General features: G+C 55.9%; 1 long non-coding RNA gene across 3 annotated transcripts; it reads left to right on the forward strand.

The window, feature by feature from the left end:
- LOC148134718 (uncharacterized) lies at positions 1–12,586 on the forward strand. 3 transcript variants are annotated; one of them, XR_015755717.1, is made up of 4 exons: positions 1–24; positions 1,612–1,966; positions 8,528–8,616; positions 11,754–12,586. It is a non-coding gene; the product is annotated as an uncharacterized LOC148134718 (long non-coding RNA). The 3 variants fall into 3 exon arrangements; XR_015755718.1 differs by having other exon boundaries at positions 1,861–1,966; positions 11,754–12,582; XR_015755716.1 differs by lacking the exon at positions 1–24 and having other exon boundaries at positions 1,560–1,966; positions 11,754–12,580.
- Positions 12,587–20,000: the final 7,414 nt, after the last annotated feature.

Here is a 20,000-nt window from a genome sequence, read left to right on the forward strand (position 1 = left end):
GAAGCCTTGCAGAAGGAGATGTGGGTAAGGAGTTACACAACTTGGGGTTTGATGGGGGGGGGGGGGGGGTTCAGTGGCATACGGCTTCGCTTTGAGAACTTTGCCCCCTCCCCCCTTTGACGTTCAATGTTGTTACCGTCACTGAATCCCCTTTCACCCGACTATCAACATCCTGGGGGTTACCGTCTCCAACGAGAGAGAGAGAGAATCTAACCATCGCCCCCTTGACGTTCAATGGCGTTACCGTCACTGAATCCCCCTTCCCCAACTATCAACATCCTGGGGGTTACTGTCTCCAACGAGAGATGAGAATCTAACCATCGCCCCCTTGACGTTCAATGGCGTTTACCGTCACTGAATCCCCTTCCCCCCCACTATCACATCCTGGGGTTACCGTCTCCAACGAGAGAGAGAGAGAATCTAACCATCGCCCCCTTGACGGTTCAATGGCGTTACCGTCACTGAATCCCCTTCCCCCCCACTATCAACATCCTGGGGGTTACCGTCTCCAACGAGAGAGAGAGAGAGAATCTAACCCATTGCCCCCTTGATGTTCAATGGTGTTCCCCGTCAACTGAAACCCCTCCCCCCCCACTATCAACATCCTGGGGGTTACTGTCTCCAACGAGAGAGAGAATCTAACCATCGCCCCTTGACGTTCAATGGCGTTCCCGTCACTGAATCCCCCTTCCCCCCCGCCACTATCAACATCCTGGGGGTTCCCATTGAGCAGAAACTGAACTGGGACCCAGCCCATATCAATCCTGTGGCTACAGGAGCAGGTCAGAGGCTGGGAATCCTGCAGCGAGTAACTCCCCTCCTCACTCACCTCCCTCCCCCGAAGCCTGTCCCACCATCGAGCTGCTCTTGATAACACGTGGGAATAGGAGTAAGCCATTTCACATCTCGCACTTATCTTAATTAAACACCATCTGCCACCCCATTGGCTGATAGAGTCCTAAAGACGTACAGCACTAAAACAGACCCTTCAGCCCAACTCGCCCGTGCTGACCCAGATATCCGAACCTATCCAGTCCCATTCCCCAGCACTCGGCCCCATCTCCTCTAAACCCTTCCTGTTCCTGTCCCCCGTCCAGGTGCCTTTTAAATGCTGTCATTGTACCAGCCCCACCACTTCCTCTGGCAGCTCCTCCCACACACGCACCACCCTCTGGGGGAAAAAGTTGCCCTTGGGTCCCTTTCCCCCTCTCACCTTAAACCTACCCCCCTCTAGTTCTGGACTCCCCACCCCCAGGGGGGAAAAGACCTTGTCTATTTACCCCTTGTGATTTTATAAACCTCTATAAGGTCACCCCTCAGCCTCCGACGCTCCAGGGAAAACAGCCCCAGCCTGTCCAGCCTCTCCCTGTAGCTCAAACCCTCCAACATCCTTGTCAATCTTTTCCGAACCCCTTCCACAACATGCTTCCTGTAGCGGGGAGACCGGGATTGAACACAATATTCCAACAGGGCCCCTGACCAACGTCCTGTATAGCCGGCAACACGACCTCCCCGACTCCTGTACACAATACTCTGATGATCAACGTCACGGTGTACTCCGCGGTAACTTTCTTTGCTGTCCACTGCACCTCCACTGTTGCTCGGAGAAAGTGAGGACCGGCAGATGCTGGAGATCAGAGTCGAGAGTGTGTTGCTGGAAAAGCGCAGCCGGTCAGGCAGCATCCGAGGAGCAGGAGAATCGACGCTTCAGGCGTGAGCCCTCCAACATTGCTGTTATCAGCAAATTACGGCCCCAGCACTGATCCCTGTGTCACTCGGGGGCAGTTGTCCTGTGCAGAGGGATACCAGTAGTTATAGCAGCAGAAGTGACATGAGGGAGAATGACGTGTTCATCTTCAGGAGACCCGGGAGTATGTGGAGGTCTTGGAGCAGAGCGTGAACAAGGAGAAACGGCAGATTCCGAGGGACAAAGGGATCCAGACACAGACCAGGAGAAACACCCCAGGTCAGTCCCATCGTTGGGTAATCACACCTCGTCAGGGTAAAGCTCCCTCTACACACCGTTCCCCTCTATCAAACACACCCAGGGACAGGGGTTAGATACAGAGTAAAGCTCCTTCCTACACCATCCCCCACTCCCCAGGGACAGGGGGTTAGATACAGGGTAAAGCTCCCTCTACGCCGTCCCCACTCCCAGGGACAGGGGGTTAGATACAGAGTAAAGCTCCCTCTACACCGTCCCCCCATTCCCAAGGACAGAGGGTTAGATACAGAGCAAAGCTCCTTCTAAAACCGTCCCCCACTCCCAGGGACAGGGGGTTAGATACAGAGTAAAGCTCCTTCTACACCGTCCCCCACTCCCAGGGACAGGGGGTTAGATACAGGGTAAAGCTCCTTCTACACCGTCCCCCACTCCCAGGGACAGGGGGTTAGATACAGAGTAAAGCTCTCTCTACATCATCCACCACTCCCAGGAACAAGGGGTTTAGATACAGAGTAAAGCTCCCTCTACACCACCCCCACTCCCAGGGACAGGGGTTAGATACAGAGTAAAAGCTGCCTCTACACCGTCCCCCCACTCCCAGGACAGGGGTTAGATACAGAGTAAAGCTCCCTCTCACCGTCCCCCAATCCCAGGGACAGGGGGTTAGATACAGAGTAAAGCTCCCTCTCACCAACCCCCACTCCCAGGGACAGGGGGTTAGATACAGAGTAAAGCTCCCTCTACACCGTCCTCCAGCCCAGGGACAGGGGGTTAGGTACAGATAATGCGCCCTCTACACTGTCCCCCCCCATCCCAGGACAGGGGGTTAGATACAGAGTAAAGCTCCCTCTACCCCGCTCCCAACTCCTCAGGGACAGGAGGTGAGATACCGAGTAAAGCTCTCTCTACACCGTCCCCCACTCCCAGGGACAAGGGTTGATACAGAGTTAAGCTCCTTCTACACCGTTCCCCCACTCCCAGGGACAGGGGGTTAGATACAGAGTAAAGCTCCCTCTACACCGTCCCCCCCCTCTCAGGACAAGGGGTTAGATACAGAGTAAAGCTCCCTCTATACCGTCCCTCACTCCCAGGGACAGGGGGTGAGATCCAGAGTAAAGCTCCCTCTACACCGTCCTCCAAGCCAGGGACAAGGGGTTAGGTACAGAGTAAAGCTCTCTACACCGTCCCCCACTTCCAGGAGGGGGTTAGATCCTGAGAAAGCTCCCTCTAAACTGTCCTCCTCCCAGGGACAGGGGGTTAGATACAGAGTAAGCTCCCTCTATACTGTTCCTGGCAGGGATGAGGTTCACATAGCTCGGTTTGGAGGCATGGTATTTACTTGGGAGACATCTCACAGTGAAATTTCTGACATCTCTCCCATCTCCTGCTCTCTCTTCTCTCTCTGTCTCTTCTCTTGTCTTTCTCTCCTCTGCTCTCTCTTTCTCTTCCCTTTTCCCCTCTTCTCCCTCCGTCTCTCTCCCTCCGCCATCTCTCTCCCTATCCCGCTCCCTTCCCCCCTCTCTTTCTGCCCCTCTGTCTCCGTCTCCCTCTCTCCACCTTCTTGTCTCTCCCTCTATCTTTCCTCTTTCTTGTGTGTCTCTCTTTCTCTCCTTCTCTGCCCCTCTCCTTCCTCTGTTCTCTTCTGCCTTCTCCCTCTCTCCCCCCCTCTCCCTCTCTCTCTAACACACTCTTTCTTCTCTCTCTTCTCTTCTCCCTCCTCTCTTTGTCTCTCCATTCCTCGCCCTCCCTCTCCTGTCTCTCTCACTCTCTCCTTCTTTCCCTGTCTCCCTGACTCACTCTCTCCCTCCCTTTCCATCCCTCTCTCCCTCCCTCCCTCGCTCTGTCTCTCTCACTCACTCTTTACTCCCTCTCGCTTTCCCTATCCCCCTCTCTCTCTCTCCTTCCCTCTCCCCTCTCTCTCTCCTCTCTCCTGTCCCTCTCCCACCCACCCTCTCTCTCCCACTCTTCCCTCTCCCCCTCTCACCCTCTCTCCCACTCTATCTCTCCCTCACCATCTCTCTCTCTCTCTGCCCTCCCTCTCCCTCCCTCTCCCCACCCTCTCTCTCCCACCTCTCTCCCTCTCCCCCTCTCCCCCTCTCACCTCTCTCTCCCACTCTATCTCTCCCTCACCCTCTTCTCTATCTCTGCCTCCCCTCTCCTCTCTTTCCCACACTTTCTCTCCCTCTCCTCTTCCCTCCCTCTCCCTCTCCCCTCCCCTTTCCCATTCCCCCTCTCTCCCACCCTCTCTCTCTCGCCCTCTCTCCCCCCCTTTCTCTCTCTTACCTGTCTCTCCCTCTCTCTGTCTCTCTCTCTCCCCTCCCTCTCCCTCTCCCTGCACTCCCTCTCTCTCCCCACCTCTCTCTCTCTCTCCCTCCCCCCTCCCTCTCCCTCTCTCCACCCCCACCCTCTCCCTCCCCCCTCTCTCTCTCTCTCCCCTCCCTCTCCCTCTCCCTCCCCCTCTCCCTCCCTCTCTCTCTCTCGGTCCTGCAGCGTTGATGTCTGGATCAGTGGTGATGCTGTCGGTCAGTTCTGTGAACTCGCGGGGCAGTTGGGACCGTCCCCCACAGCCGACTGACCGATCGTGTGGTCATCAGCCAACCTGCCCCCAAGGCCAGTCAGAGGCACAGGTTAGTCGCCCATTCTCACCCTGTCGGAGGGGTCAGTGCTAAGAGAGCGGGTGCTGTGGGAGGGTCAGTGCTGAGGGAGTGGGTGCTGTGGGAGGGTCAGTGCTGAGGGAGTGGGTGCTGAGGGAGGGTCAGTGCTGAGGGAGTGGGTGCTGTGGGAGGGTCAGTGCTGAGGAGTGGGTGCTGTGGGAGGGTCAGTGCTGAGGGAGTGGGTGCTGAGGGAGGGTCAGTGCTGAGGGAGCGTGTGCTGTGGGAGGGTCAGTGCTGAGGGAGCTGGAGCAGGGAGGATGGAGGCGATGTTGAGCAGGAGGTCTGAGATGTGGAGCATGGGGAACTCTGGAAACGCTGCTGTAATTAAAACTTGCAGCACCATCCCACAGTAGCTGTAAAATCCCACTGCGACATACCGCGGTCGTGAAAGTTGCAATATAAATGCAAATTTCTCCTGCAACAAATTAACTGTGGGGTTGTAAATTCAGCGAGGCAAGGATGAGACACCGCTCCAAGTCCTTCATCTCTCGGCAAAGTGGTTTGCTCTCTTAATAGTGAACTGATCGACTGCTGGGGAAGTTGCTGCAGGGAGCTCCACACTGTGAATTCTTCCACAGCGCCCGCTCCCTCAGCACTGACCCTCCCTCAGCGCCCACTCCCTCAGCACTGACCCTCCCACAGCACCCTCTCCCTCAGCACTGACCCTCCCTCAGCACCCACTCCCTCAGCACTGACCCTCCCACAGCACCCACTCTCTCAGCACTGACCCTCCCACAGCACCCACTCCCTCAGCACTGACCCTCTCACAGCACCCGCTCCCTCAGCACTGACCCTCCCTCAGCACTGACTCTCCCACAGCACCCGCTCCCTCAGCACTGACCCTCCCACAGCACCCGCTCCCTCAGCACTGACCCTCCCACAGCACCCGCTCCCTCAGCACCCGTTCCCTCAGCACTGACCCTCCCACAGCACCCGCTCCCTCAGCACTGACCCTCCCTCAGCACTGACCCTCCCACAGCGCCCACTCCCTCAGCGCTGACCCTCCCACAGCACCCGCTCCCTCAGCACTGACCCTCCCTCAGCACTGACCCTCCCACAGCGCCCACTCCCTCAGCGCTGACCCTCCCACAGCACCCACTCCCACAGCACCCACTCCCTCAGCACCCATGCCCTCAGCACTGACCCTCCCACAGCGCCCGCTCCCTCAGCGCTGACCCTCGAGTTGACAGGTTGAGTGACTGTGTCGGTGTGAAGGAGCGGTAGCGAGTGATGTTCTGTCGTTGTTGATGCGTTCTCTGGCAGTTCTATGACACTGTGTTAGCTTTCGGACTGTGGGAGTGTAACCACCATCACTGCGTCAGTCCAGAGGGGGACATGAGTGCCTCTTCCCTCTAATCTGTGTAGCCCCCGAGATGGGGAATAGTTCCTCCACCTTCCCAGTGCCCCCTCCATGTCACTGTTACCCCCGTCTGTGTATCGATGCTGATTTGTCACAAACGCTCCACAGTATTCTCTCTTAATTTTATTGATTCCCATTTCCATAACTTTCCTTATTCTCTCTTTCATGCTTTCTCTTTTATCTCTCTCTCTCTCTTTTATCTCTCTCTCTCTCTCTCTCTCTCTCTCCCTCTTTCTCTCTGTGTTTCCCTCTTTCTCTCTCTCTCTCTCTCTCTCTTTCCCTCTCTCTGCCGCTCTCTTTCCCTTTCTGTGTCTCTCTCTTTCTCTCTTTATGCCTTCCTCTCTCTCTTTCCTTCTCTCTGTGTGTCTCTCTCTCTTTCCCTCTCTGTGCGTGTGAATCTCTCTCTCTTTCCTTCTCTCTATCTTTCTGTCCGTCTCCCTCTGTATCTCCCTGTCCCTCTGTGTCTCCCTCTCTTTCTCTCTCCTCTTACCACTCTTTGACCCTGTCTCTCTCTCTCTCTCCTTTTTCCTCTCTGTCTCTGTCCCTCTCTTTGTCTCTCTTTCTCTCTTCCTCCTCTCTCTCCCTCCCCACCCCTCTTTCCCCCTTCTCTCTCTCTCTGTCCCTGTCTTTCTCCCTCTCTTCCCCTCTCTCTGTCTCTGTCTCTTTCCCTCTCTCTCTCTCCCCCTCTCTCTGTCTCTTTGTCTCTCTCTCTCTCATTCATACACCCACAGGCACACCCACATAGTGGCCCTCTGTCTCTCTGCATCTGTCTTTCTCTCTCCCGCTCTATCTCTCTATAAGAGGCTGGGGCTGTTTTCCCTGGAGCGTCGGAGGCTGAGGGGTGACCTTATAGAGGTTTATAAAATCACGAGGGGGTGTGGATAGGGTAAATAGACAAGGTCTATTCCCCCCTGGGGTGGGGGAGTCCAGAACTAGAGGGGGGTAGTTTTAGGTGAGAGGGGGAAAGGGACCCGAGGGGCAACTTTTTCCCCCAGAGGGTGGTGCGTGTGTGGGAGGAGCTGCCAGAGGAAGTGGTGGGGGCTGGTACAATGACAACATTTAAAAGGCACCTGGATGGGGGACAGGAACAGGAAGGGTTTAGAGGGAGATGGGCCAAGTGCTGGGGAATGGGGACTGGATTAGGTTAGGGATATCTGGGTCAGCCCGGATGGGTTGGGCTGAAGGGTCTGTTTCTGAGCTGAACCTCTCCATGACACTGTGTGTGTGTGTGTGTTGTGTGTGTGTGTGTCGCTCTCTCTCTCTGTCTTTCTCTGTCTCTCTCTCTCTATCTTTCTCTCTCTCTGCCTCTCTCTGTGTCTGTCTTGTTCTCTCTCTCTCATTCTCTGTCTCTCTTTCTCTCTCTGCCTTTCTCTGTGTCTGTCTTGTTCTCTCTCTCTCATTCTCTGTCTCTTGTTGTCTCTCCATCTCCCTGCCTGTCTCTCTCTCTTTCTCCCTCTCTCTGTCTCTCTCACTCTTGCTGTCTCTCTCTCTCTCTGTTTATCTATCCGTCTCTCTCTCTCTCTCTGTTTATCTATCCGTCTCCCTTTCCCTGTTTCTCTATCTCTCTCTCTATCTCTCTCTGTCTTTTAAAACTTTCTGATGATGTAATGAGCTCATCAGATGGATGAAGAACTTGGAGTAACCGATATGAATCGATTCTTCTCTGCTGTTAAGCCCCCCCCCCGTACTAAATCAGCACAAACTGCTTCGTATTTCTCTGGGTTTTGCGGGGACCTTGACTGATTTATTGCACAGTGCGCTGTTACAGATGCAGGAGTTGAGTTGCTTTACGAGCGTAGTTAGTATGTACACCGTGAACTGCTGATCGTTGGCCTCATTTCAATCTCTGTAATGGGTTGCAGAGCCGGTTAATGGAGCATTTCACAGCTGGGGATAATGTGTGTGTGTGTGTGTGTGTGTGTGTGGTGTGAGAGAGAGAGTATGTGTGTGAGAGAGTGTGTGTGTTGTATGTAAGAGAATGTGTGTGAGAGAGTGTGTGTGTTGTGTGTGAGAGAGAGTGTGTTGTGTGTAAGAGAGAGTGTGTGTGTGTGAGAGAGTGTTGTGTGAGAGAGTGTGTGTTATGTGTGAGAGTACGTGTGTGAGTGCGCGTGTGTCTGTTAGTGTGTCTGTGTGTGTGTCTGTGAGAGTGTGTGTGCACATGTCTGTGAGTGTGTCTGTGTGTGTGTCTGTGAGAGTGTGTGTGCACGTGTCTGTGTGTGTGTCTGTGAGAGTGTGTGTGTGACTGTGCGTGTGTCTGTGAGAGTGTGTGAGTGTGTGTGGTGTGAGAGAGAGTATGTGTGTGAGAGAGTGTGTGTGTTGTATGTAAGAGAGAGTGTGTGAGAGAGAGAGTGTTGTGTGAGAGAGTGTGTGTTGTGTGTGAGAGTACGTGTGTGACTGTGTGTGTGTCTGTGAGATTGTGTGTGTGTGCGTTTGTGTGGGAGAGTGTGCGTGTGTCTCTGTGTGCGTGTGTATGTGTGTGTGTCTGTGTGATTGTGGGTGTGTGTGTGTGAGTGGCAGGGACATTACGCATCTGATCTGTAAATTGATTTTCTGACCCACTACCACCAGGAGACTGAAGACTGGCTGATGTGGGATCGGACTGTGCCTTTTTCATCTCCAGGTGTGGACCTGAGCTCCAGCTGTGATTCAGGAGTGAGGTACATCATTACATTTGGGATCAGCTTCACACACAGGACTAATTCACCCCATCAAACACTCCCAGGGACAGGGGGTTAGATACAGGGTAAAGCTCCCTCTACACTGTCCCCCCATCAAACACTCCCAGGGACAGGGGGTTAGATACAGAGTAAAGCTCCCTCTACACTGTCCTCCCATCAAACACTCCCAGGGACAGGGACAGTACGGGGTAAGATACAGAGTAAAGCTCCCTCTACACTGTCCCCCCATCAAACACTCCCAGGGACAGGGGGTTAGATACAGAGTAAAGCTCCCTCTACACTGTCCTCCCATCAAACACTCCCAGGGACAGGGACAGTACGGGGTTAGATACAGAGTAAAGCTCCCTCTACACTGTCCCCCCATCAAACACTCCCAGGGACAGGGGGTTAGATACAGGGTAAAGCTCCCTCTACACTGTCCCCCCATCAAACACTCCCAGGGACAGGGGGTTAGATACAGAGTAAAGCTCCCTCTACACTGTCCTCCCATCAAACACTCCCAGGGACAGGGACAGTACGGGGTAAGATACAGAGTAAAGCTCCCTCTACGTTGTCCTCCCCATCAAACGCTCCCAGGGACAGGGGCAGCACGGGGTTACAGATTTACAGATTACATTACAGTGTGGAAACAGGCCCTTCGGCCCAACAAGTCCACACCGACCCGCTGAAGCGAACCCACCCATACCCCTATATTTACCCCTTACCTAACACTACGGGCAATTTAGCATGGCCAATTCACCTGACCTGCACATCTTTGGACTGTGGGAGGAAACCGGAGCACCCGGAGGAAACCCACGCAGACACGGGGCGAACGTGCAAACTCCACACAGTCAGTCGCCTGAGGCGGGAATTGAACCCGGATCTCTGGTGCTGCGAGGCAGCAGTGTTAACCACTGTGCCACCGTTCCGCCCACAGGGACAGCACGGGGTTAGATACAGAGTAAAGCTCCCTCTACACCGTCACCCCATCAAACACTCCCAGGGACAGGGGGTTAGATACAGAGTAAAGCTTCCTCTACACTGTCCCCCACTCCCAGGGACAGGGGGTTAGAGACAGAGTAAAGCTCCCTCTACACCGTCCCCCACTCCCAGAGACAGGGGGTTAGATACAGAGTAAAGCTACCTCTACACTGTCCCCCACTCCCAGGGACAGGGGGTTAGAGACAGAGTAAAGCTCCCTCTACACCGTCCCCCACTCCCAGGGACAGGGGGTTAGATACAGAGTAAAGCTCCCTCTACACCGTCCCCCACTCACAGGGACAGGGGGTTAGATACAGAGTAAAGCTCCCTCTACACCGTCCCCCACTCCCAGGTACAGGGGGTTAGATACAGAGTAAAGCTCCCTCTACACCGTCCCCCACTCCCAGGGACAGGGGGTTAGATACAGAGTAAAGCTCCCTCTACATCGTCCCCCACTCACAGGGACAGGGGGTCAGATACAGAGTAAAGCTCCCTCTACACCGTCCCCCACTCCCAGGGACAGGGGGGTAGATACAGAGTAAAGCTCCCTCTACACGGTCACCCCATCAAACACTTCCAGGGACAGGAGGTTAGATACAGAGTAAAGCTCCCTCTACACCGTCCCCCACTCCTAGGGACAGGGGGTTAGATACAGAGTAAAGCTCCCTCTACACTATCCCCCACTGCCAGGGACAGAGGGGGTTAGAGACAGAGTAAAGCTCCTTCTACACCGTCCCCCACTCCCAGGGACAGGGGGTTAGAGACAGAGTAAAGCTCCCTCTACACCGTCCCCCACTCCCAGGGACAGGGGTTAGATACAGAGTAAAGCTTCCTCTACAACGTCCCCCACTCCCAGGGACAGGGGGTTAGATACAGAGTAAAGCTCCCTCTACACCATCCCCCACTTCCAGGCCAGGGTTTTAGATACAGGGTAAAGCTCCCTCTGTCTAACTCTTTGCCTCTCTCTGTCACTCTTTCTGCCTCTCTCTACCCTCTCTCTCTGTCTCTCTTTCTCTGTCTCACTCTTTGCCTCTCTCTGTCACTCTATCTGCCTCTCTCTACCCTCTCTCTCGGTCTCTCTGTCTCTCTTTCTCTGTCACTCTCTCTGCCTCTCTCTGTCTCTCTCTCTTTCTCTGTCTCACTCTCTGTCTCTCTCTGTCTCTGTCTCTCTCTTTCTCTGTCCCACTCTGTCTCTCTCTGTCTCTGTCTCTCTCTGTCTGTCTCTCTCTCTTTCTCTGTCTCACTCTCTGTCTCTCTCTGTCTCTGTCTCTCTCTCTCTCTCTCTCTCTGTCTCTCTCTCTTTGTTTCACTTTCATCTCCCCGTCTCTCTCTTTATCTCTGCCTGTCTCTCTCTGTCTCTCACTCGCTCTGTCTCTCTGTCGGTATCTGCCTGTCTGACTCTATCTCTGCACGCTCCTCCTCTCTGTTTCGCTGTTTATCTCTCTTTCTGCTTGGCTCTGTCTCTCACTTCTACCTCTCTGTCTCTCTCTCCCTCTCTATCTGTCGCTCACTTTGCCTCCCTCTCCCTCTCCCTCTGTCTCTTTCCCTCTGCACTCTGCCATCAATGCGTCTCCTGTCTCTCTTCCCCTCTCTCTCTTTCTCACTCTGTCTCTCTCCCTCTTTCTCTCGCACTCTTACATCTGTCTGCATCTCTGCCTCTGTTCTCTCCGTCTCTCTCTCTCTCTCTCTCCGTGTCTCTCTCCTTCTCTCTCTCTCTCCATCTCTCTCCATCTTTCTATCTGTCTCTCTCCATCTCTCTCTCTCTGTCTGTCTCTCTCTGTCTCTCTCTCTTCCTCTCTCTGCCTCTGTCTCTCTCTCCCTGTCTCTCTCTCTCTGTTTCTCTCTCTCTGTCTCTCTCTCTGTCTGTCTCTCTCTCTCTATCTCTCTCTCTGTCTCTCTCTCTCTGTCTCTCTCTCTCTATCTATCTATCTCTCTGTCTGTCTCTGTCTCTCTCACTCTCTGTCTCTCTTTCACTTTCCGCATCTCTCTATCTGTATCTCTCTCTCTCTCTCCCCTTCCCTCTCTGTCTCTGTCTCTCTCCCCTTCCCTCTCTGTCTCTCTCTCTCTCTCTCTTTTTTTTTCTCTCTCTCTCTCTCTCCCCTTTCTCACCCTCTGTCTCTCCCCTCCCTCTCTCTCTCTCCCTCTCTGTATCTCAGATGCTCAGATGTAGAAAATGTGGAGCGGGGACAGTGTGAATTGGAGGAAGGTTCACACTCACACTCGGAGAGGGATTCAGCAGATGGTTCCTTGAAGGAGTGTCCGATCTGCAAGCACCAATTCCCAGAGGGATGTGGGAAGCGTGTTTTGGAGGAACACATTGACAGTCATTTCTTCATGAGCACCAACGACCCATTCGCCTTCCAGTGACCCAGCACCTCACCTTTCTGTCTCTCCCACATCCCCCTCCTACTCCATCCACAATGCCGTCTTTCCCTGCACCCGCTCCCTTGGCACTGACCCTCCCACAGCACCCACTCCCTCAGCACTGACCCTCCCACAGAACCCACTCCCTCAGCACTGACCCTCCCTCAGCACTGACCCACCCACAGCACTGACCCTCCCACAGCACCCGCTCCCTCAGCACTGACCCTCCCACAGCACCCACTCCCTCAGCACTGACCCTCCCACAGCACCCACTCCCTCAGCACTGACCCTCCCACAGCACCTGCTCCCTCAGCACTGACCCTCCCACAGCACCCGCTCCCTCGGCATCTCCCTCCGCCCCTCCCTTGCAGAAGGCTCCGTTACCACGTGAAATAGTGCCGGGCGACCTCCGTCTGTCGCTCGTCGCCTGCGGGGTCCTGCTGTCTCCCACCCACCGTATGGGGCGACCCTTCTGTCTGATGTCTCCCTTCACCTCCCTCCCCCCCGGCCTGTCCCATCTCCTGAAACACCCCCCCTGGCTCATTCCCGTTTGTTCTTCGGACTGCCCACACCCCCCCCCCCCCCGAGTGATTAAAGTGCGAGTCCCTTCAATGAAATTGGCTAAGCCGTGTTCCAAATGTTTCTGTTCCACCCTGCCATCGTCGTGCGATTCGAACGATTGTGGTCCAGGCGTACCTGAGTACGGTGAGGAGCCTGGTTTTGCCAGCCGCCTGTGCAGATCGCCGAGCACAGGAACGGGCCCTTCGGCCCATCTCTGACCTTGCAGAACCAGTCCCAAAGGCCTGCGCCCGGCCTCTTCCTATCCTCGTAGAACCGCGCAGCATGGGCAGAGACCCTTCGGCCCAACGCGCCCTTGCCGACCCGATATCCAAAACTCTCACGTCCGTGTGCGCTCCCTCAAACCGTCCCTTTGAGCCTCTCCTGTGACGGTCTTGCGGGTAAAGGCCGAGGGACCTGTTTGCGTTAGAGTGAAGGAGGTTGAGAGGTGACTTAATTGAGGCATAAACAACAATCAGAGGGTTAGATCGGGTGGACAGAGAGAGCCTTTTCCCTCGTACGGTGATGGCTCGCACGAGGGGGCACAGCTTTAAACTGAGGGGTGATAGGTACAGGACAGATGTCAGAGGGAGTGTCTTTACTCAGAGAGGAGTAGGGGGTGTGGAACACAACAGGGGTAGTCTCGCCAACGTTAAGGGGCATTGGATGGACCTATGGACGGGAATGGGATAGTGTAGGTTAGATGGGCTTCAGATTGGTTCCACAGGTCGGCACAGCATCGAGGGGCCGAAGGGCCAGTACTGCGCTGTTCCTGGAAATCCTGCCGCTTAATGACAACGGGAGAGCATTTAAGAGCCGTATGCCATTTTGCAAGTGTGGCCTAACTGATGTTTTGTAAAGCTGCGGGATAACCTGTCAATCTGTACACTCAGTGCCTTTTCCAATGAAGGCAAGAAAACCGTAGCCTCTTGTCTTTACCCCCGCCCCCCCTCAGGTTTGTCAGATGTGGGTATCACTGGCCAGGCCCAGCGTTGCCCCTAGAGACGGTGGGGGTGAGCTGCCTTCCGTAAGCGCTGCCGCCTGTACGTTGTAGGGTCGACCCACGACGTCACTCGGGGAGGGAATTCCAGGGATCCTGGCCCTGGAGGGACGGCCGATATGTGAGTGGCCCAGATAGGGGGGAAGCTTGCTAGTGTCCCCCTGTAACTGCTGCCCCTCGTCCTATCAAATGGAAGTGGGTGTGGGGTTTGGAAGGTGGTGCCCGAGGATCTTTGGCGAGTTTCCGCGGCGCGTGTTGTAGAGGGGACAGACAGCTGCTACTGAGCGTCGGGGGGGAGTGGGGGGGTGTTGGAGCTCAGCCCAGCATTCGTAATGAGCTCAGCTGCCAGCGATGGGAGGGAGGGAGTGGCAGAGGGAGTGAGCACCGAGCGGGCTTGAGGAGGGAGGCTACCCCTTCCCCACCTCCCAGACGGTGTGGAGGTTCTCGAGTGTGTTGGGAGCCAGCCCACCCCCGTGTGGGCGAGCGGGGAGTGTTCCCTCACCCTCCTTACCCGTGACTTGTTGGTGGTGGGACAGGCTTCGGGGGAGGGAGGGAGTTACTCACTGCAGGATTCCCAGCCTCTGACCTGCTCCTGTAGCCACAGGATTGATATGGGGCTGAGTCCCAGTTCAGTTTCTGCTCAATGGGAACCCCCCAGGATGTTGATAGTGGGGGGGAAGGGGATTCAGTGACGGTAACGCCATTGAACGTCAAGGGGGCGATGGTTAGATTCTCTCTCTTGTTGGAGACGGTAACCCCCAGGATGTTGATAGTGGGGGGGAAGGGGGATTCAGTGACGGTAACGCCATTGAACGTCAAGGGGGCGATGGTTAGATTCTCTCTCTCTCTCTCTCTCGTTGGAGACAGTAACCCCCAGGATGTTGATAGTGGGGGGGAGGGGGGATTCAGTGACGGTAACACCATTGAACGTCAAGGGGGCGATGGTTAGATTCCCTCTCTCTCTCTCTCTCTCTTGTTGGAGACGGTAACCCCCAGGATGTTGATAGTGGGGGGGAAGGGGGATTCAGTGACGGTAACGCCATTGAACGTCAAGGGGGCGATGGTTAGATTCTCTCTCTCTCTCTCGTTGGAGACGGTAACCCCCAGGATGTTGATAGTGGGGGGGAAGGGGGATTCAGTGACGGTAACGCCATTGAACGTCAAGGGGGCGATGGTTAGATTCTCTCTCTCTCGTTGGGGACGGTAACCCCCAGGATGTTGATAGTGGGGGGGAGGGGGGATTCAGTGACGGTAACGCCATTGAACATCAAGGGGGCGATGGTTAGATTCCCTCTCTCTCTCTCTCTCTCTCTTGTTGGAGACGGTAACCCCCAAGATGTTGATAGTGGGGGGGAAGGGGGATTCAGTGACGGTAACGCCATTGAACGTCAAGGGGGCGATGGTTAGATTCTCCCTCTCGTTGGAGACAGTAACCCCCAGGATGTTGATAGTTGGGGAAGGGGGATTCAGTGACGGTAACGCCATTGAACGTCAAGGGGGCGATGGTTAGATTCCCTCTCTCTTGTTGGAGACGGTAACCCCCAGGATGTTGATAGTGGGGGGGAAGGGGGATTCAGTGACGGTAACGCCATTGAACACCAAGGGGGCGATGGTTAGATTCTCTCTCTCTCGTTGGAGACGATAACCCCCAGGACGTTGATAGTGGGGGGAGGGGGATTCGGTGACGGTAACGCCATTGAACATCAAGGGGGCGATGGTTAGATTCTCTCTCTCTCGTTGGAGACGGTAACCCCCAGGATGTTGATAGTGGGGGGGAAGGGGGATTCAGTGACGGTAACGCCATTGAACATCAAGGGGGGCGATGGTTAGATTCTCTCTCTCGTTGGAGATGGACAGAGCCTAGCATTTGTGTCCTGATGAAGGGCTTGTGCCCGAAACGTCGATTCTCCTGCTCCTCGGACGCTGCCTGACCCGCTGTCCTTTTCCAGCGTCACTCTGATCTGCAGCGCCTGCAGTCCTCAGTTTCTCCCCACGTCAGCTGGAGGCTGGGTATTGCCCAGACCTTGCTGCATTTGGACACGGGCTACTTCAGGGTCTGGGGGAGCGGCGAATGGAGCTGTATGTTGTGCAGTCTTTGGTGAACATCACCTCCCCCCCCCGCCGTCCTCTTGTGAACGAGGGTGAGGCAGCTGAAGATGGTTGGGACCGAGGACACGAACCTGAGGGACTCCTGCAGAGATATCCTGGAACTGGAGATGACTGACGTCCGAAAACCACCGCTATCTCCCTGCGTGCCAGGTATGACTCTCGCCTTTGGAAAGTTTGCCTTATCCAAATGCTTATCCCTCCATACCTTTCCCTGTCCGTGTCCATAGCCAAATGTCTTTTAAACGTTGAAACTGCACCCACATCCCCCACTTCCTCAGGAAGCTCTTCCACACATGAACCAACCCCTGTGTAAACCAGTTTGTCCCTCATGTGCCTTTAAATCTCTCCCCTTTCACCTTAAAAATAGTCTTGGAATCCCGCATCCCTTGTGGGTCAATACAGGGCTATGGGGAGAGAGTGGGGCAGTGGGATTAGTTTGGGGATCGATACAGGGCTATGGGGAGAGAGCGGGGGACAGTGGGATTAGTTTGGGGATCGATACAGGGCTATGGGGAGAGAGGGTGGGAAGTGGGATTAGTTCAGGGATCGATACAGGGCTGTGGGGGGAGAGAGTGGGGCAGTGGGATTAGTTTGTGGATCGATACAGGGCTATGGGGAGAGAGCGGGGACAGTGGGATTAGTTTGGGGATCGATACAGGGCTTTGGGGAGAGATCGGGGCAGTGGGATTAGTTTGGGGATCGATACAGGGCTATGGGGAGAGAGGGTGGGCAGTGGGATTAGTTTGGGGATCGATACAGGGCTATGGGGGGAGAGAGCGGGGGCAGTGGGATTAGTTTGGGGATGGATACAGGGCTATGCGGGGAGAGAGCGGGGGCAGTGGGATTAGTTTGGGGATGGATACAGGGCTATGGGGAGAGAGTGGGGCAGTGGGATTAGTTTGGGGATCGATACAGGGCTATGGGGAGAGAGTGGGATTAGTTTAGGGATCGATACAGGGCTATGGGGGAGAGAGCGGGGGCAGTGGGATTAGTTTGGGGATCGATACAGGGCTATGGGGAGAGAGCGGGGGGCAGTGGGGTTAGTTTGGGAATCGATACAGGGCTATGGGGAGAGAGGGTGGGAAGTGGGATTAGTTCAGGGATCGATACAGGGCTATAGGGGGAGAGAGCGGGGGCAGTGGGGTTAGTGTGGGAATCGATACAGGGCTATGGGGAGAGAGGGTGGGAAGTGGGATTAGTTCAGGGATCGATACAGGGCTATGGGGGGAGAGAGTGGGGCAGTGGGATTAGTTTGGGGATCGATACAGGGCTATGGGGAGAGAGAGCGGGGGCAGTGGGATTAGTTTGGGGATGGATACAGTGCTATGGGGGGAGAGAGCGGGGGCAGTGGGATTAGTTTGGGGATCGATACAGGGATGTGGGGAGAGCGCGGATGGGGCAGTGGGATTAGTTTGTTGGTGAGTTTTGATGAGGGGTCTATTTGCCATAGTTTGTGTCTCAAAAGCACTGTGAGTTAACTGGGGAATGAAATGCAGCATCAGGAAAAGATTTCGTAAGGGTTTGTGGCTGTGACTATTAGAGGTAATTGTGTGGAACACATAATTTACAATATGCCAGGCACCTTTCATTCTGATTTAGAAGGGTTGACGTTTTCTCAAATGCTGCTTTGCACAGAGGACCTGGAACGTTATCAGGGACCTATATCACACACTGATGCAGTGAATGCAATGAAACAGAGACTGTATGTTACGAGGGTTGTTAGGCTCTAATGTAAAAATGATTAATTCCTACTCCCCTGATGGTGTGTCGACATCTCTCTCTCTCTCTCTCTCTGTCTCGGAGTCTACAGTTCTGCAGAATTTGTCCTCCACCTTTCCAACGCTGCACAGCCCCACTCTTGTGTGTTACAGAGATACAATGACGGAGGTTTGTCTGTGTGTGTGAGTGTGGGTGCGAGCGAGGGAGTGTGCGCGTGTGAGTGTGAGCATGGGTGAGGGTGTGTGAGAGAGTGAGTGTGACTGAGTGTATGCGTGTCTGTGTGTGTGTGTGTGTATATTCACTGGTGGAATGTGGGTTTTGCTGAGATAGAGAGATAGGGAGGGGGTGTAGGGGGTGACACACAGAGATAGGGAGGGGGTGTAGGGGGCTGGAGGGGGTGACGGAGATAGGGAGGGAGTGTAGGGGGTTGGAGGGGGTGTAGGAGGCTGGAGGGGGTGTAGGGGGCTGGAGGGGGTGACACACAGAGATAGGGAGGGGGTGTAGGGGGCTGGAGGGGGTGACACACAGAGATAGGGAGGGGGTGTAGGGGGCTGGAGGGGGTGACGGAGATAGGGAGGGGTCTAGGGGGTTGGAGGGGGTGTAGGAGGCTGGAGGGGGTGTAGGGGGCTGGAGGGGGTGACACACAGAGATAGGGAGGGGGTGGAGGGGGTGACACACACAGAGATAGGGAGGGGGTGTAGGGGGCCGGAGGGGGTGACACACACAGAGATAGGGAGGGGGTGTAGGGGGCTGGAGGGGGGTGACACACACAGAGATAGGGAGGGGGTGTAGGGGGCTGGAGGGGGTGACACACACAGAAATAGGGAGGGGGTGTAGGGGGCTGGAGGTGGTGACACACAGAGATAGGGAGGGGGTGTAGGGGGCTGGAGGTGGTGACACACACAGAGATAGGGAGGGGGTGTAGGGGGGTGTAGGGGGTGACACACAGAGATAGGGAGGGGGTGTAGGGGGCTGGAGGTGGTGACACACAGAGATAGGGAGGGGGTGTAGGGGGCTGGAGGTGGTGACACACACAGAGATAGGGAGGGGGTGTAGGGGGGTGTAGGGGGTGACACACAGAGATAGGGAGGGGGTGTAGGGGGCTGGAGAGGGGTGACACACACAGAGATAGGGAGGGGGTGTAGGGGGCTGGAGGGGGGTGACACACACAGAGATAGGGAGGGGGTGTAGGGGGCTGGAGGGGGTGACACACACAGAGATAGGGAGGGGGTGTAGGGGGGCTGGAGGGGGTGACACACACAGAAATAGGGAGGGGGTGTAGGGGGCTGGAGGTGGTGACACACACAGAGATAGGGAGGGGGTGTAGGGGGGTGTAGGGGGTGACACACAGAGATAGGGAGGGGGTGTAGGGGGCTGGAGGGGGGTGACACACACAGAGATAGGGAGGGGGTGTAGGGGGGCTGGAGGGGGTGACACACACAGAGATAGGGAGGGGGTGTAGGGGGCTGGAGGGGGTGACACACACAGAGATAGGGAGGGGGTGTAGGGGGCTGGAGGGGGTGACACACACAGAGATAGGGAGGGGGTGTAGGGGGCTGGAGAGAGTGACACACACAGAGATAGGGAGGGGGGTGTAGGGGGCCGGAGGGAGTGACACACACAGAGATAGGGAGGGGGTGTAGGGGACTGGAGGGGGTGACACACACAGAGATAGGGAGGGGGTGTAGTGGGCTGGAGGGGGTGACACACACAGAGATAGGGAGGGGGTGTAGTGGGCTGGAGGGGGTGACACACACAGAGATAGGGAGGGCGTGTAGGGGCCGGAGTGGGTGACACACACAGAGATAGGGAGGGGGTGTAGGGGGCTGGAGGGGGTGACACACACAGAGATAGGGAGGGGGTGTAGGGGGCTGGAGGGGGTGACACACACAGAGATAGGGAGGGGGTGTAGGGGGCTGGAGAGAGTGACACACACAGAGATAGGGAGGGGGTGTAGGGGGCTGGAGGGGGGTGACACACACAGAGATAGGGAGGGGGTGTAGGGGCTGGAGGGGGTGACACACACAGAGATAGGGAGGGGGGTGTAGGGGGCCGGAGGGGGTGACACACACAGAGATAGGGAGGGGGTGTAGGGGGCCGGAGGGGGTGACACACACAGAGATAGGGAGGGGGTGTAGGGGGCCGGAGGAGGTGACACACACAGAGATAGGGAGGGGGTGTAGTGGGCTGGAGGGGGTGACACACACAGAAATAGGGAGGGGGTGTAGGGGGCTGGAGGTGGTGACACACACAGAGATAGGGAGGGGGTGTAGGGGGGTGTAGGGGGTGACACACAGAGATAGGGAGGGGGTGTAGGGGGCTGGAGGGGGGTGACACACACAGAGATAGGGAGGGGGTGTAGGGGGGCTGGAGGGGGTGACACACACAGAGATAGGGAGGGGGTGTAGGGGGCTGGAGGGGGTGACACACACAGAGATAGGGAGGGGGTGTAGGGGGCTGGAGGGGGTGACACACACAGAGATAGGGAGGGGGTGTAGGGGGGTGTAGGGGGTGACACACAGAGATAGGGAGGGGGTGTAGGGGGCTGGAGGGGGTGACACACACAGAAATAGGGAGGGGGTGTAGGGGGCTGGAGGTGGTGACACACACAGAGATAGGGAGGGGGTGTAGGGGGGTGTAGGGGGTGACACAC

This window comes from Chiloscyllium plagiosum, unplaced genomic scaffold (assembly GCF_037043375.1).
Source record: "Chiloscyllium plagiosum isolate Xiang-an unplaced genomic scaffold, Cpla_swu_hap1 HiC_scaffold_53X, whole genome shotgun sequence".
Lineage (NCBI taxonomy): Eukaryota > Metazoa > Chordata > Chondrichthyes > Orectolobiformes > Hemiscylliidae > Chiloscyllium > Chiloscyllium plagiosum.